A 17,535-nucleotide genomic window follows, 5' to 3' on the forward strand; every position below is an offset into this window, starting at 1 on the left:
TATGATTGTTATACATGTATCTATGATTATTGTCACCGGTACAGGGGAGGTGCTGTCGGAATTTTTTTGTCTAGCAGAAATCTCTCTCGAGGCCTGACATTAGTTTTAAAAAAAAAGTTAGTAGTCAAGTAGGTAGCGTTAACCACGTTAGGGAGTTAGTAGTTAAGTTAGTAACGGTCACCCTTACAGACTAGTAGTAAGAAGGGTGGTCGTTACAGTTGGTATCAGAGCAGTTCCCATTCTCCAGCATCACACACACATCAGCATCATCCTTGCCGTCTTCAAGTAAGAAAGTATTTAAGTTTTTTTCCTTTTATGCTTCTTTATTATTTGCAGTATGGAGAAATTGCTTATATGTGTTTTAGTTAGATAGAAGTTTGTTTCTCTTTTATTTATATACCTAAGTTTGGTTAGAAAGGATAAAGAATATATCAAGTCTTTCTTTCTTTTCATAATTAGATGTCAAGAAGAGGACGTCCCCGTACCGCTCATACTGAGGACCAGGCTCAGGAGAACGAAGGGCCAGGAGAAACTGAACCAAATCTCTCTGAAGTTGTTGCTCAACTCCAGAGACAAGTAGCAGAGCAACAGCAAGTGATCGTCAATATGATGGCGAATCAGCAACCAGTTCCTCCCACACCTCAAACAGTAACTGTGGAGACTCCAGTGGTAACTGAGGTTCCACCAGCTGCCCAGGGAGTCGTCACAGCACCCCAGAGACAAGAAGCCTACCTCATACAGTGGCTGAAACTGAAACCAGAGAGCTTCTCAGGCACGACTGAGCCCTGGGATACCCAGGCTTGGTTCAAAATACTGGAGAGCACCATGGAGCTTCTTGACTGGCCAGAAGTTGAAAAGGTCAAGTGTGCCTCTTTTTGCCTATCTGGAGACGCACGCATGTGGTGGGAGAGAGTCAAGAGCAAGAGGGTGGTCAATCAGATGAGATGGATTGATTTTGAGACAGAGTTCTACGACGAGTTCTTCCACCAAAGGATCACCAATAAGCACTACGAGGAGTTTATGGAGTTCAGACAGGGTGATCTGACAGTGGAGGAAGCAGTTAAAAGATTCAACAGGCTAGCTCGTCTCTGCCCAGAGCTAGTAAGCACAGAGAAGGAACGAGTCAGACTGATGCTCAGGATGCTGAAGCCAGTGATAGCACTTAATGTGAGTAGTGGAACTCATCAGCCCCAGACTGGCGAAGAGCTGGTCAGCAGAGCCTTAGTAGCTGAGCATTACCTGAACAGCATGAAAGCACAACGAGAACAGCACAAGCCAATCAAGATAGAAACCAAGACTGGGGGAAATCAGAAACCCCAGTTAAATAATCAGAACTGGAAAGGCAAGGGTACTAAAAGAAAGCAGTGGAATTCAGGGAGTAACGAGAAGGGAGAACCAGAAAACAAGCAGACTAATTTCCCTCCTTGCTTCAAATGTGGGAGAACACATTCAAGAGTCTGTCTTTTAGGTAAGACTGGATGTTATTCTTGTGGTTAGGAAGGACACATGGCTAAACAGTGTCCTAATAAGTTAAAAGCATCTCAGCCACAGCCAATACAATATGGAGGCAAGCCTCGGTTACATTACATGCCTGCAACTCTGGAAGGACCTCAAATCGGTCAAGGAAGGTTGGAAGCTCCACCAGTTCCAGCCGATGCCGAGTATTCTCCTTACCAAAGAGGCTAGTGCCTCCACGGTCGTAACAGTCAAGTAGTTATTTTTCAGCATATAGCTACTGCACTATTTGATACTGGGGCGACCCATTCTTTTGTATCCATACCTTTTGCCAAAGAATTACAGGTACTTACAGAAAGCATGAATTCCAAGTTCCTGACAACCCTACCTTCTGGGGAAGTCATGGAATCCATCATGGCTTCGATCTGTACCAGTCAAATTTCAGACCGAGAGTTATGTGTTAACCTGGTAGTCCTCGCTATGCAGGATTTCGATATGGTATGGATTTCCTTAGCAAGTACGATGCTTGACTATCGCAGAAGGAAAGTGATCTTTAGTCCAGAAGGTGAACCATCCTTTGAATTTACAGAAGTGCCAAAGAGGAAGACCCAGAAATTCCTCTCTTCCCTCACAGCTCACCAGATGCTAGCTAAAGGGTGTGCTGGTTTTCTTGCATTCATTGTGAGTACAGAAGAAGAATAAAGACCTAAGCAGGAGGAAGTTCGGGTAGTCTGTGAGTATCCAGAGGTATTCCCAGAAGAGCTACCTGGATTACCTCCCAACAGAGAAGTGGAGTTTGAGATTGAACTGGTTCCTGGTACCGGTCCAATTTCAAAAGCTCCATATCGCATGTCTCCAGCAGAGCTAAAAGAGTTACAAGAGCAACTTCAGGAGCTACTTGACAAGGGCTTTATCCGCCCTAGTCACTCACCTTGGGGAGCTCCTGTGTTGTTTGTCAAGAAGAAGGATGGATCTATGCGGATGTGCATAGATTATAGGGCTCTGAATCAAGTGACCATCAAGAACAAGTATCCACTGCCCAGAATCGATGACTTATTTGATCAGTTGAGAGGGGCAACAGTGTTCTCCAAGATAGACCTGCGCTCTGGGTACCATCAGTTGAAAGTGAAGGAAAAGGATATACCTAGAACGGCTTTCAGGACCAAATACGGACACTATGAGTTCGTAGTCATGTCTTTTGGTGTGACTAATGCACCTGCAGTTTTTATGGATCTGATGAACAGAGTGTTCAGAGAATACCTTGACAAATTTGTCATTGTATTCATCAACGACATTCTAATCTATTCAAGGACTCCAGAGGAGCATGACACGCACTTGAGAATAGTTCTGCAGACCCTTCAACAAAAGCAACTCTATGCTAAATTCTCAAAGTGCGAATTCTGGTTGGAGCAAGTAGCGTTTCTAGGTCACATTGTTTCTAGAAAAGGCATACAAGTAGATCCAGCCAAAGTAGAAGCGGTCAGCAATTGGAAGAGACCCAAGAATGCTAGGGAGATCAGAAGCTTCCTTGGTTTAGCTGGGTATTACAGGAAATTCGTGGAAGACTTTTCCAGAATAGTCTCTCCACTTACAGCCCTCACCAGAAAGAACAAGAAGTTTGAATGGTCAGATAAATGTGAGCAGAGTTTTCAGGAGCTCAAGAAGAGACTGACCAATGCTCCTATCCTGACAGTTCCAGAAAGTGATAGGAGTTTCGATATTTACAGTGATGCTTCCAAGATGGGCTTAGGAGCTGTACTCATACAGGAAGGAAAAGTTATAGCTTATGCTTCCAGACAACTCAAAGACTACGAGAAGAACTACCCCACTCATGATCTTGAGCTGGCAGCTGTGGTCTTTGCACTAAAACTCTGGCGACACTACTTGTATGGAGTCCAGTGTAGAATCTTCACAGACCATCAGAGTCTTAAGTACTTTTTCACTCAGAATGACTTAAACATGAGACAACGCAGGTGGCTAGAGTTGGTCAAAGATTATGACTATGAAATCCTCTACCACCCAGGTAAAGCTAATAAAGTGGCAGATGCACTAAGCAGAAAATCCAGTGCATCCCTGATGTCCTTGTCATTATTAGCCCTGCCACTACAGAAGGAGTTGTCAAATTTCGGACTTGAAATTATTTATGGGCAACTCTCTGCATTGACTCTAGAGTCAACCCTGCTTGAGGATATACAGAAGAAGCAAGTTGAAGATCCAGATATCCAAAAGATCAAGCAAGGGATACGAGAAGAAGAAAATTCCGAATTTCGAGTATTAGACAGTGGAATCCTTTATCAGGGGAGTCGCCTTTGTGTTCCCAATGATGAAGAGCTGAGAAAGAAAATTTTAGAAGAAGCTCACAGTACACCGTACTCTATGCATCCTGGTTCCACCAAGATGTATCAAGATCTGAAACAGAGGTTCTGGTGGTCTGGACTCAAAAGAGATGTAGCTAAATATGTCAGTACCTGCCTGACATGTCAGAGGGTCAAAGCAGAACACCAGAGACCAGGAGGAGTTCTACAGCCTCTTCCTATACCAGAGTGGAAGTGGGAAGACATCTCTATGGACTTCATAACAGGTCTCCCAAGAACTACGAATGGATATGATGCAATATGGGTAATAGTGGATAGATTGACCAAGTCTGCCCATTTTCTAGCCATCAAGGTGTCCCACTCTATAGAGCAGTTGGCACAGTTATATGTTAAGGAAGTGATCAGACTTCATGGAGTTCCCAAATCTATTGTGTCTGATAGAGATGGGCGCTTCACCTCTCACTTCTGGGAATGTGTTCAGACTGCACTAGGCGCCAAACTCAAGTTCAGCACAGCTTTCCATCCTCAGACTGATGGACAGACAGAGCGAGTAAATCAGATTCTAGAAGATATGCTCAGGGCTTGTGCACTAGATTTTAAAGGCAGTTGGTGCAAGTATCTGTGCTTAGCTGAGTTTGCCTACAACAACAGCTACCAAGCCACCATCAGGATGGCACCATATGAGGCGTTGTATGGCAGAAAGTGCAGATCACCTATATGCTGGCAAGAAGCAGGTGAAAGAAGGGAAATGGAAGTAGAGCTGGGTATTCAGACAGAGCTGATAGAAGAAACCACTCAGGCTATTCAGAAAATCAGACAGAGGATTGAGACTGCCCAGAGTAGACAGAAAAGCTATGCTGACACACGCCGTAGGCCACTGGAATTTCAAGTAGGAGATTCAGTTTTTCTCAAAGTTGCTCCTATGAAGGGAGTGATGAGATTTGGCAAGAAGGACAAATTAAGTCCTCGCTATGTAGGACCTTACCTGATTACAGACAGGATTGGGAAGGTAGCTTACAAGCTAGAATTACCACAAGACATGTCAGCAATACACAATGTGTTTCATGTCTCCATGCTAAAGAAGTGTCTCCATGACCCGAGCCAAGTGATTCAGCCTCAGTCAGTGCAGATCCAAGAGGATCTTAGTTATGAGAGCAGACCTACACAGATAGTGGACAGAGCGGTCAAGAGACTAAGAAATAAAGAAGTGCCACTAGTGAAGGTTATCTGGCAGAACCAGAAGCACGAGGAAGTCACTTGGGAGCGGGAGGACAGTATGAGACAGAAGTATCCAGAGCTATTCTAAGTTCGAGGACGAACTTTTTATAAGGTATGGGGAATTGTAACGACCCAATTTTCCCTATTTCAAGTTCTAAAAGTCCATAAAATATTTGGAAATACTTTTAAAATATTCTAGAGATTTTTAGGAATTTTTAGAGTATTTTTACGTAATTTTTGGAGGTCGTTTAGTAGGGTTACAAAAAGAAAGAAGTTTTAAAAAAAAATGTTGAAGGTGAGATTCGAACCCACGATCTCGGGTCGGACTGACCCAAGCAAAACCGGCCCAACCAGCTGAGCTACACGGTTTTTGTTAATCATATACGGAGCGAAATGTATATATGCAGTAGTTGGAACGTTTAAGATAAATTGGAATTAAAAGTGCGCGGCTGAGGGATTGAAGCCGAGACTCGTTGATTCGGTAAAAGGTCGGCCAACCAACTGTGCTAGCGGGCATTTCTTATTAAAGAAGGAGAAATATTCTAGTTAAGCAGTAGTTAATGATTAGGGAGTAAATAGGAAGAAAAATGGTTGCAGCCGAGACTTGAACCCGTGAGCTGCGCCTTAAGCAAAACGCAGCCAACCAACTGTGCCAGCGGCTGTTGTTAATTAAGGAAAGAATGGATTGTATTTAAGGTATAGTAATTAATAAAAATCTTAGTTAAAAGAAGAGGTTTAAGTTTTTCCCAAACCCTAAATTTTTTCTCACCCGAACCTCTCCTTCTCTCTCGTGAACGGCGGCGGCGACTTCGTTGTTCGGGCGAAAAGGGCGACGGAGCTAGGCTTTTTCCGGCCGGTCTTCACCCGTGTGCGACCACCATCGTTGAGGAGAGTTTGTGAGCACGAAGAAGAGCCGAAATCCAAGCTATCCGAAACCCTAGCAGCATTAGAAGCTCCTCCTTTTCGGTTGTAAGTCCAAGAACAGCGATGTAAGTGCTTCTCACCTGCGGTAGGAGTAGTTCTCGGGGTTTTGTTTTGCATTTTTGTTGTGAAATGAACAATAGCAGCGTTCATTCTAGTTTTGGTTTATGAAGAGTGCTTTAATATTGAAAACTTGGAATCTTCTTTGATCCGTATCAACCTTAATGAGCAATGATCAGTTTGTTTTGTTTACTGAGGTGGATACTTCCTTGTTTAACATTTAAGTCATTAATTCCAAGCACGTGTGTGATTTGTATACGGAATAAGTCCAAGGGGTCATGCAAAGTCAATCAATATTTGCCTATATTATGAACAAGAGAAGAAGAACATGACTTTCATTTTTGCTTGATTTTGAAACATGTTTTGTTTTACTTCACCAGTAGCTTCCATTGCTATTAGACAAGCATATTTTCTTATTGCGGTAGACAAGCAGATTTTCTTATTGCTTTGCTTAGTTTTCTGTATATATATGCAATGAACTTGAACAGCATGTGTTCAATATATAGTTTTAGTTTTTATAGATATGCAATGAACATGGATAGCATGTATTTATAGTATTTTAGAATTTTGTTAACAAAGCATGCAGAATTTGTTTAGGATAGTATGCAGTTTAGATTTAAGTTTCTTTACTACCTCATTTAGCATGAACAGATCTACTTTTGGATTTAGTTATGATCCTCTACTAAATTACCGAAAGATAAGTAAAAGAAAGATAAAGAAAAGAAAGAAAAAGGCTAAAGCCTTAAGTAAGATTCCGAAGTCAAGACTTTAGGGATTTTGGCACACAAGGTGCTTATTAAAATGTCAAGACATTTTATTATAAGAAGTATTTAAAGATAAAAAGTATTTTACTTTTAAAGGGCATGTACCGGACACAAGGTCCAAGGGATGGGCTCCAAGATGCCCCTAGGCACAAGGCCTAGAAGTACCTTAGTAGTTTCGGGATTAGCTACCTCGACTCTTATTAAGGATGCGCGCAAAGTGGTACAATGCCGGGCCCAAGAAGAAGTTTATTATCTATTTTAAAGTATATATATATATATAAGCTTTTGGAACAAAAGAAATAAACTTAATTTAAGTTCAGAAATCAGCAAGATAGTTCTTTTTGTTTCAATTTCAGCAAGTTAACTGTCTTAGTTTTATTTTAGCAAGATAGTCATTTCTATCTCTTTAAATTCAGTAAGTTAGTTCTTTTATATTAGCATGCCATTGAGACTTTCTACTGCTATTTATGAGCATGACTAGCTTCACATGTTTAGTATTTCAGTTAGTTATACTTTACTTGTTGTTTTTAGTAAGCATGAGTAGTTCTTATCATGTTTCGAATTTATTTCGTACACATGCTTTTCATATCGAGATTTTGTGAGTTAGATAGCGCTTACTAAGCTTTATGCTTATAGATACTACTTTCCTCCTACTGCAGATAAAGGTAAAGATAAAGGAAAAACTAAAGTATGAAAGGAAGGCGACAAGGAGCTGATGGAGGTGTGATGTGTGGACTATGGAAGCCTTGGGACTAAGTTTTAGAAATCTATAAAGACTTGTATTTAGACTATTGGAGTTTTTGCCACCATGTGATGATTTGGTTTAGCTTCTTAGATGTTTTATGTTTTATATTTATTAGAACTGCGTGGTTGTTTGTTTAATATGATGGTTATACATGTATCCATGTTTATTGTCACTGGTACAGGGGAGGTGCTGTCGGAATTTTTTTATCTAGCAGAAATCTCTCTCGAGGCCTGACATTAGTTTTAAAAAAAAAGTTAGTAGTCAAGTAGGTAGCGTTAACCACGTTAGGGAGTTAGTAGTTAAGTTAGTAACGGTCACCCTTACAGACTAGTAGTAAGAAGGGTGGTCGTTACAAAAGCAATGGTTTGCTCTAATGGAGGGATTTCAATCTCTAATGGATAGCAAAGGGACGCTCCTCAAAAAGAAGAAATTGACCGAGAAGCAAATCAAGAGATGTCAGGCTAATGAAAAGGTAATCAAATTATTGGTTAATTTATTATTAAACGCCATCTTGTACAAAATTGGAGAATATCAAGATGCTAAGGAGCTATGGAACAAGTTGGCGAAATTTCATGAAGATCCATCCTCAATGGAAAATAAAGAAAAAGGTAAAGAGAGAAACTCTTTGTTTCAAGTACATGAAGAGTCAGAGGTTGAGATATGCTCAACATCCGAAGAGGAAATTGAAAAGGCATCCACCTTAAGGATTATAGGAGAGAGATCATTGACATCGGAACAAGAAGAAGTCTCATTATCCGAAGTCAATGAGAAAGAAGATGGTGTCACCTCCGCAAGTCAAAAATGCATAAATTGTGAAGGTATATCAATTATATGCTTTAAAAATAAAGATCATATTATTTGTTTTAAGTATAGATAGAAAAGAATACTATAAGAGCAAGTGTCTTAAATTGGAGAAGAAGAAGGGTCAAGTGACACCTAAGGTCAAAGAAAAAACAAAGGATGTCAGACCCATTATACGAAAGGGCATGGAGTACATCATGTGTTTCTCGTCTAAATCAATGCCCAAGGGGAAAGCATCCAAGAAAAGCCAAAAGAAGAAGCTCAAGTTAAAGGGGAGCTTTCAAGGGCAAAATAAAGATACAATAGTTAATGATACTCATTTAAATCATGATGAAATTCATGCCAAAAATAAATTTTATTATCTTAATGTTATTTATCATGGAAATAGAAAGTATAATAATTCTAAGGAGAATCATAAATTATTTCATGCTAGAACTACCACACCTAAGGTTAGTGAAAAGTTTTAAGACATTTAATGGTAGACCTACAAAATCTAAGGCTAAAAATGGAAGTATCCAAGGCAATCAAGAAAAATCCAAATTTGATGATTTAAGGAAAGAAAATCAAGTCTTGAGGCCAAGACTTGATAAATTAGAGAGGACCCTTAAAAATATGACAAAAATTGTCAAGGAGTCAAAAGAACAAGATCTAGGGATAGATAGGCAAGAGTCATTCAATGGCAAGAGAGGTTTGGGATATAAACCAAAAGCTAAAGAAAATGTGTCATTTTACCATAGAGTTCCATATAGTTATGGAACCAACCTTAGATCTAGGAGTTAAGTCAAAGTTATAAGGGAAGTTATCCCTAGAGTTAACGTTGAGAAGACTAATATGACTAAGGCTTCTAAAAAGCCTAAGAAAGTCATTAAGAAGGTTACAAGAGAGGTTATCCCTAAAGTTGACCTAGAAGAGATTATTGTGACTAAGGCTTCTAAGAACCCTAGGAAAGTCATTAAGAAAGTTTCTAGGGAAGTTATCCTTAATAAGTACCTAGAACACCCAAGGAGTACCAATAGATTTTGAGTTTCAAAGAGTGTGTTATCTTCACCCTAGATGAGTTTAAAGTGTGTTACTCTAATTGGAAGGGTGGTTAATCTAACTATGATGAAGTTGACACTTTGGGATATTTTCAAGGTAGTGTGACACCTTAAAAATGAAGAGTTGATTTTTACTCTTGTGTATTGAGCATAATCAAATTGAAGCAACTAGTATAGAATTCAAAGAAATATCAAGTTAGGATTTTAACATTTTCTAGGTAGATGAGAACAACTTTGGTTTATTTTCAACTTAGAAATTAGTTAATAATACTTAGATAAAGAATCTAGGTATTTTATTTATACTAAAATTACCATGATTGTATGCCCTATCACATGTCATGTTATCATGTCATACATCTTGCATGGAGAATGATACATATCATACATACATCATTTAAGTTAAGATATGATAGATTTCTTTTTGAAAAATATGCATGTGGTGTATGTCGTAGTCATTTACCATACATTATTTTAAATTCTTTGTAATTAAGGACAATGATATTAATTGGCATCCCAGGTAGGCTGATCAAAGTTAAAATATCTAGTTAGAAATGCATGATCCCTTAATTTAGGGAAAACCTAATTTACATCTCACAAAAACTATAAGGATGACTTATATGTGCATTGAGGCACATTAAATACAAGTGAGATGTTAGGTGGATGAATAAAACTCATGATATTGATTTAGTGCATCTATTTGAGTTTTAGTTTCATCAAAACACAGATTATGTGAAGTCCAATTATAGAGAAAGCAAGTGTATAAATCATGTACATTTAGTCTAAAGATTGTGATTAAAAATTTATTTTAAAAATTATTTCAAAATTATTTTAGCAAACATTGGTGAAGTCTATCTTTTGATAGGAGTCACCATTGAAGTGGACACTAACTTAGAGTGAAACATTGAAGTTTTTCAATGGTTTTTAATTTTTTGTCAATTTTTTAAAATGAGATATATTTTTATAAAAAACTATTTTCTCCTGATAATATATAATATAAGTAATGTCTACGTAAAATTTTGTAATTTTTCAATAACCATAGAATTATTTATGAATTTCTAAAATTGAATCTGAAATTGATTTCATAAATTAGAAACTCCAATTGATTGGGACAAGGTTTAATCGATCAGGTGATCGATTGGTAATAAATTTTTGATGCACAAAAACTCACTGGATCGATCAGGTGATTTATTGAGAGTGACGTAATCGATTGGAACATAACTCCAATCGATTAAGACATGCCAAAATCAATTGGTAGCTAAAACCAATTGATTGACAATGTTGTTTTCTACTGAAATAGCTTAATTTCAATTCATTAACCCACATTTAGGTAACCTAACAATCCCTTGTTGGTGCAATTTCCCTAAGTCAATGTTAACTAGGTTGACTAAGCTTGAATTGGCTCAAGCTTGAGTCGTAATGTGCGAGTTTTGATGTTTGACAATATATGAAGATTGTTTTGACAATGTATGGGGATTGCAGGAGCAATCGTCCATTTGGGGAGATTGGTCAAGGTTGACTAGTTTAATGTGAATAAGAGTCAAGTAGGTCAAAGTCGATCAGATACTTGACTAGGAAGTCCAACGGAAAGGTTGACAGAAGATGAAAATCCAAGTGGGTCAGTCTTGACCGGACACTTGGTGGGAAAGTCCTGGTGAGTGAAGTCAGATAGAAAGAAAGTCCTAGTGAGTGAAGCTAGGCAAATAAAAATCCTGATGAGTGAAGCCAGGTGAAAGACCTAGTGAGTGAAGCTAGGTAGATGGAAGACCTAGTGAGTGAAGCTAGGCAAATGGAAAATCTTGGTGAGTGAAGCCAGGTGAAAGCCCTAGTGAGTGAATCTAGACAGATGGAAATCCTAGTGAGTGAAGCCAGGTGAAAGTCCTAGTGAGTGAAACTAGGTAGATGGAAGACCTAGTGAGTGAAGTTAGGTAGATGGAAAATCCTGGTGAGTGAAGCTAGGTGAAAGCCCTAGTGAGTAAAGCTAGGTAGATGGAAATCCTAGTGAGTGAAGTCAGGTGAAAGTCCTAGTGAGTGAAGCTAGGCAATGAGGAAGTCCTGGTGAGTGAAGCCAGGTGAAAGCCCTAGTGAGTGAATTTAGGTAGAGAGGAAGTCTTGGTGAATGAAGCTAGGCGCGCGAAAATCCAGGTGGGTCCAGGGTGACCGGACACTTGGTATTTGGAAGTCCAAGTAGGTCAAAGGATTGACCGGATACTTGGCATGAGGAGAAAAGTCCAAGTGGGTTAAAGGATTAACCGGACACTTGGTGACGAAGTCCTTGTAGGTCAAGGTTGACTAGATACAAGGCATGAGCAAGTCCCAACAGGTCACGGTTGACCGGATGTTGGGTTTGGAAACCCTAGACTTGATTTAGGCAAGTTAGGGTTTGTTAATTTGATCAGGAGATCAATTGAACCTGATCCCAATCGATCAGTCGATCGATTGGGAGAGTACTACGAGAAAAAAGGGGCCCAATCGATTGGTCGATCGATTGGGAGACATTCTCGCGAGCATAGAGAGGTTCACAATCAATCAGTCGATCGATTAAGCACCGCCAATCGATCAGCCAATCAATTGAGGTAGGATTTCTTACGAGGTTGCGAGGAAGCCTGAATCAATCGGTCAATCAATTCCGATTATTTCCAGCGAGAGTACAGAGACGCTTTGAATCGATCAGTCGATCGATTCAAACCTCCCCAATTGATCAGTCGATCAATTGGGATATGACTGTTACGCAGGTAGCAAGGTTTGGACAGCTAGGATAACACTGATCTGGCATGTCAATCAATTGGGAGCATGCCTAATCAATTAGGAGCAGACCCAATCGATTGGGAACCCTAGGACTGTAAAGTATAAAGTCATTGACGAGCTTTCTTCTCCACAAACTTCTCCCGATATTCTTCACCGACTCACATCTCTTCATGTCAGTTCTTAGAGGCTCTTGGGGACAAGTGTTGTTGCACTTCCAAGGTTCAAAAGGCAATCTACATCAACAAGATCAAGTAAAAAGAAGGTTTTATTTGTATTCTTGTGTATTTTCTTCTTGCATGTGTTGTATCTTGTTGTAAGAGTCTTGTACGAGGTTTCTCCACCTCCGGTTGTATCCAAGAAAGAAGTATTTCTTAGTGGAGAGTACTCGTGTGTGTGGATCATTGGATTAGTCACCTTTTCTTGAGGTGGATACAAAGTAAATCTACTTGTTAGCATTGGAGAGCTTGACTTCGAGTTTATTTCGTTGAACATCATCATCTATGAAGCAAGCAAACGAGTGTGATGAGTTATTCACCCCCCCCCCCCTTAGCTTCAAAGTGACCCAACATCCCTAACCCTTTGCAGTGCATGTTTAAGTATTTAATAATAGTTTTCTTGATAAACATGAGAAAGGGATGGTTTATGGTGACAAATGTGGAGTTAAGGGGAGGTTTTGATTCAAGATTGAATTTTTAACCTCGTAACTTTGTTTTGAGTTTTTCTAAAGGTTTAGAAACTTAAAATCATTGTTAGTGCAATGATAAAAGTTCGAGCATACCTTAAGGGGAGGTCTTCCTTAAAGGCATAATTTGTTTTAGATGAGAAGACAATGAAAGATTGAGAATCTTCATTGTGATGGATGAATGCTCTAGGGAGAGCATAGGATACAATAAAAGGTATGAGACTTTGATTGGGTTCCTTTGAACAAATTGACTCACAGAGAGAGTTTTTGATGTGTGCCAAAGGGGGAGAAAATGTGAGATTTAAGTTAGAAATCCTCATTCACACTTTGTCATGGGATGAAGATGAAAGTTGGGCTAATGGGTTAGCCTAACTTAAACATATTGTTAAATATCAAAAAGGAGGAGATCAAAGTTGAACTAATTAGGAATTCCTAATGGAAAGTTAGGCAAAGGAAAGTCCTAACTAGAGGTTAGGCATGGTAAAGTCCTAACTCAAGGGTTAGGCAAGGGAAAAGTCTTAACCACAATTAGGTAAAGGAAAGTTGAAGTGGGTCAAAGAGGATCACATATTGGTAAAGAAAAGTCCTAACTAAGGTTAGACAGGGTGGAAGTCTATCGAGTGACTAGCCCTAACTGAGATTAGACAAAAGGGCAACCCAAGTGGGTCAAGGAGGACCGCACTTGGTGATCGGAAGTCCAACGGGAAGTTGGCAAAAAGAAAGTCCAAGTGGGTCAAAAGTTGATCGGACATTTGGTGGAGAAATTCCAACAGATCACAATTGATAGGATATTGGACAAGGGAATCCTAGATTTAATCAAGCAAGTTAGGCTTGGACAATGTTGGATCGAAAGCGCTAGAGGGGGTGAATAGCGCTCATGGCTTTCACTCGTTTCGGAATCGGAAAATGTTCAAGTTAAAGCAGCGGAAATGATAAACAGAATAAGCACAAACACAGAGAGACACTAAGGGTTTACTTGGTTCGGAGCCTAGGGCGACTCCTACTCCAAGGTCCGCGATCGAAAATTATTTTCGGTGGGCAATCACTATCAGTTTGAAAAACTTTTACAATCAAGGATTACAAGTGCTAAATAAAGAACTGGTACCGACAATACACAAGAATTACGAGGTCGTCAGTTGTTGGAGTAGCAACGCGTGTTAGAAGCGTTCGGAGAGTGTTCGGAAGCACCGGTTGTTCTGTTCGAGATTGATGATTTGGCTGCTTCCTGAGTCTCCTTTTTATAGGCTCTGTAATGTTGATCCAGATCCTCAAGTCTCGAGATTAGGCTTGACCCGAGGTGGATCGGTCGACCGATCCCCGGTTCGGTCGACCGATCAGGCGATCTTCTCCTCATCCGATCCGCCTAATCCGCTCGCTCCACTTCGATCTGGTCAAGCCTTATCCTCAGTTCGGTCGACTGAAAACCTGGTTGTGAAAACCTGGTTCGGTCGACCGATCCCCTGGTCGAGCCCGATCCATTCGCTGCACGTCTAATCTGCTGCTTTGGGGGTTCGGTCGACCGATCCCAAGGTTCGGTCGACCAATCCCGGTCAGTTCTAGCCCTACACAAAACTGTTAGTTTCCTGCAAAACAGAGTTAGAACAAAACAGAATATATAAGAAGCTTAAGTTTGACAGTCTTCGGACTGTCCGATTTTGACTTCGGATTTCCGACCGGAAACCCTAGGTCGAACCGACGCCTACTGTTCCCTCTTCTGGGGAACGCATCCTCACCTACTCCACTCAGGAGAAGTTACCTTTTGCCAGTTTGGTCCTCCAGAATGACTGGACTTTTGCTCAGCGTCCGATGCTTCCAGTCTTCATGCTAGACTCCCGGTCCACGACCCGTCCAGACTTCAACCCGATTCGCGACACCAAGATTTCAACCTAGGGTTACCTCCCCCTAGGATTTTGCCCGAAGCTCCGACCCGCTAAGACTTTCCGCCTAGGATTACCACCCCCTAGGACCTAGGGTTACCGCCCCCTAGGGTTTTTTCCTTTGCCTAACCATAGCTAGGACTTTTGCCTAAGTAAACTTGGGACTTTCCTGCAATGCTCATTCAAGATATCAGACAACAACACACCTTAACTTTGAACCCTTTGACATAATCAAAATATAGGTTCGATCATTGATGCTTCCTGCACCAATAGACAATTGATTAGGGCAATCGATTGGCCTAAGTTAATCGATTAGGGTAATTGATTAGGAGGTTCTCGTGAGAACACAGAGAGGACTTGAATCGATTGATCAATTGATTGGGTTGAGCATAATCAATTAGTCAATCAATTAGGATTGCTTCACAGTCAGGGCTAAATCGATTAGGAGTTTGCTTGATCGATTATGAGTCTTTTTTCATGAAACAGAAGACTTCTTGATTGATTGGGTAATCAATCAAGATCTTTCCCAATCAATTGGGTGATTGATTGGGAGGGTTCTTCATAGTGAACAATAGCCTTCTTAATCGATCAGTTGATCGATTAAGAAGCTGCTTAATCAATTACAATGGGGTTGAATCGATTAGGGTTGAATCAGTTATTGCATTTGGATAGCTAGATTGGATCCGACTGACATGACAATCGATTGGAAGTAAGGCCAATCGATTGAGAGCCCTAAATCAACATGATAAAATGATTTTGCAAAGGATTCAAACACACTTCTTTTCCGTCATTTCTCTGCCAGTTCTTATGAAGGTTGAAAAGAAGTATTATTGCATTTTCAACTAATCAAGAGGCAATTTAGAGCAACAAGAGATCAAGAGCAATGTTTTTCATTATTATATTTATTTCCTTTTTCTTGTTGTATCCTTGTTGTATTCTCTCATTGTATTCTCATGTTTGAGTTTGTACAAGGCTTCTTCACGTCTAAGAATGAGATTTTCATAGTGAATTTGTGATTGAGGAGTGGGCTCTTGGATTAGTCATCTCAAAGAGATGGATACCAAGTAAACTCAAAGACATTAGCGATTGTTTCGAGTTTTCAGCTACAACAAATCATCAACGAAATGATCGGATTCACCCCTAGCTCTCAAGTGTCCTAACAAATTGGAGGTTAGACAATGGAAAAGTCCTAGTAAGTGAAGCTTATTGGTACTCCAAGGTTGTTTTGATGTGATCAAATAAGTTATGCTAAGTCATGTTGTGTTTAACCTTGTGCCTAAGTGTACAGGAACTTAGGAGCATAGGGTGTCGAGCAAAAGATGCAGCTAGCCAGAAGGACGGCACGGGAGAGAGCCGACGGGCTCGGTGCGTCTGAGGAACGAGGTGTTGCGGAAGAGTACGTGGGTGGAAGAGAAGGAGGCGCGCGGATGAGAAGCCAGGTGTGGAAGTTTGCTCAAGAAGGCCGGAAGTTGGGTTCGGGTGAGCCCTATTCTGGATGGCCGAGATCACCCAAGCAAGAAGAACCGAAGCGGAAGACCTCAGACCAAGGCGAGCGAAATCGGAGCGGAAGGCTCGGACTGAAAAAAAAAGTCAACTTGATTGACTTTCTTGGTCCGGGCGCCTAGGACCCTTCCGAGCGCTCAAAATCAAAGTTTATCTGGATCACATTTGACCGCGATCCGTTACGAAGGGGATAAAATTTTATCCCCCTCCAGGTACCTGGAACCCTTCCAGGTGCCCTGAACAAAGCTATATAAACAGCCTTGCTCCCAAAGCTTTACAACAACGTGAAATACAAAGAACAACACTTGTGTACTTTAGTTTTTGTTTAGCTTCTTTTCTGTGCGTTCATTGTAGTAAGAGGCTTCTCCGCCTAAAGAAGATTCTTAGTGCGATTCAACTTCCTTGGATTAACAATTTCTCCGGTTGTAATCAAGTAAATTTTCGATACCTCTTTCCTTTTAGTCTTTTATTTATTCTTACGCAAGTGTTTATTTTGTTTAAGTTATAAGCCGAGGAAAGTATTTTTATTTTTTTTTGTGCAGGGTTATTCACCCCCCCCCCTCTAGTCGACCGTCAAGAGTCCTAACAAGTGATATCAGAGCCAGGACACTTCAGGAAGACTAACTGTCGATCGAAGCACTGAATCGATGGCTGGACCAAGCATATACCCACCGAAATTTGAAGGGGAGTTCGCAAGCTGGAAAAAAGAGAATGCGGGTATTCTTTAAAACTGATTTTAAATTGCTTTTAATAATAAAGTTCGGTTTTATAGCACCGAAAGGAAAGGAAGAATACTAGTGGATGAAGAAAGAGCAGACCGACTACGTGGCAAACGACAAAGAAGAGTTCCATCTATTGAGCATCCTTTCACCACAAGAAGTTAACCAGATTGACGCCTACGAGTTAACAAAGGAGTTTTGGGAGAAGTTCCTTGAGCTAAACGAAGGGGCGTCCAAAGCCAAGCTCGTAAGACAGGATCTGCTAAGGAACCAATTAAGTAACATCAAATTGGAAGCAGAAGAAACTGTTGCACATCTTCACTCGAGAATGAAGGAAATCATCACTGGACCCACGAATCTCGAAGAAAAGGTAAGCAACCAAGATTCTCTAAGGTACGCACTTAATGCATTTCCTAGAACTACAGAGTGGACATCATTAGTAGATGCTTACTATATATCTAAAGATTTAGAATATGTTATCTTAAAAGAAATGTTTTCAACATTTGATGTCCATGAAACGAGATGTACATATCTGAAGAAGGAGTCGAAGCACAACGTTGCCTTTAAGGTAAGAATGGACGAACAATATTCAAAATCCTCTCTCGACGACAAAGAAACGGTAATGATGGTAAGGTAATTTAAAAATTTATTTAAATCTAGAAAAACTAACCATCTGCAAGGTAGAAAGAAAAG

At 40.3% G+C, this 17,535-nt stretch overlaps 1 long non-coding RNA gene across 1 annotated transcript; it reads left to right on the forward strand.

Annotated features, from left to right (window-relative positions):
- Positions 1 to 5,941: 5,941 nt before the first annotated feature.
- Positions 5,942 to 7,615, forward strand: LOC121973268. The gene is made up of 2 exons (XR_006109464.1): positions 5,942 to 5,977; positions 7,393 to 7,615. It is a non-coding gene; the product is annotated as an uncharacterized LOC121973268 (long non-coding RNA).
- The last annotated feature ends 9,920 nt before the right edge of the window (positions 7,616 to 17,535 follow it).

Source organism: Zingiber officinale, chromosome 4A, assembly GCF_018446385.1.
Source record: "Zingiber officinale cultivar Zhangliang chromosome 4A, Zo_v1.1, whole genome shotgun sequence".
In the NCBI taxonomy this organism is placed as follows: Eukaryota; Viridiplantae; Streptophyta; class Magnoliopsida; order Zingiberales; family Zingiberaceae; genus Zingiber; species Zingiber officinale.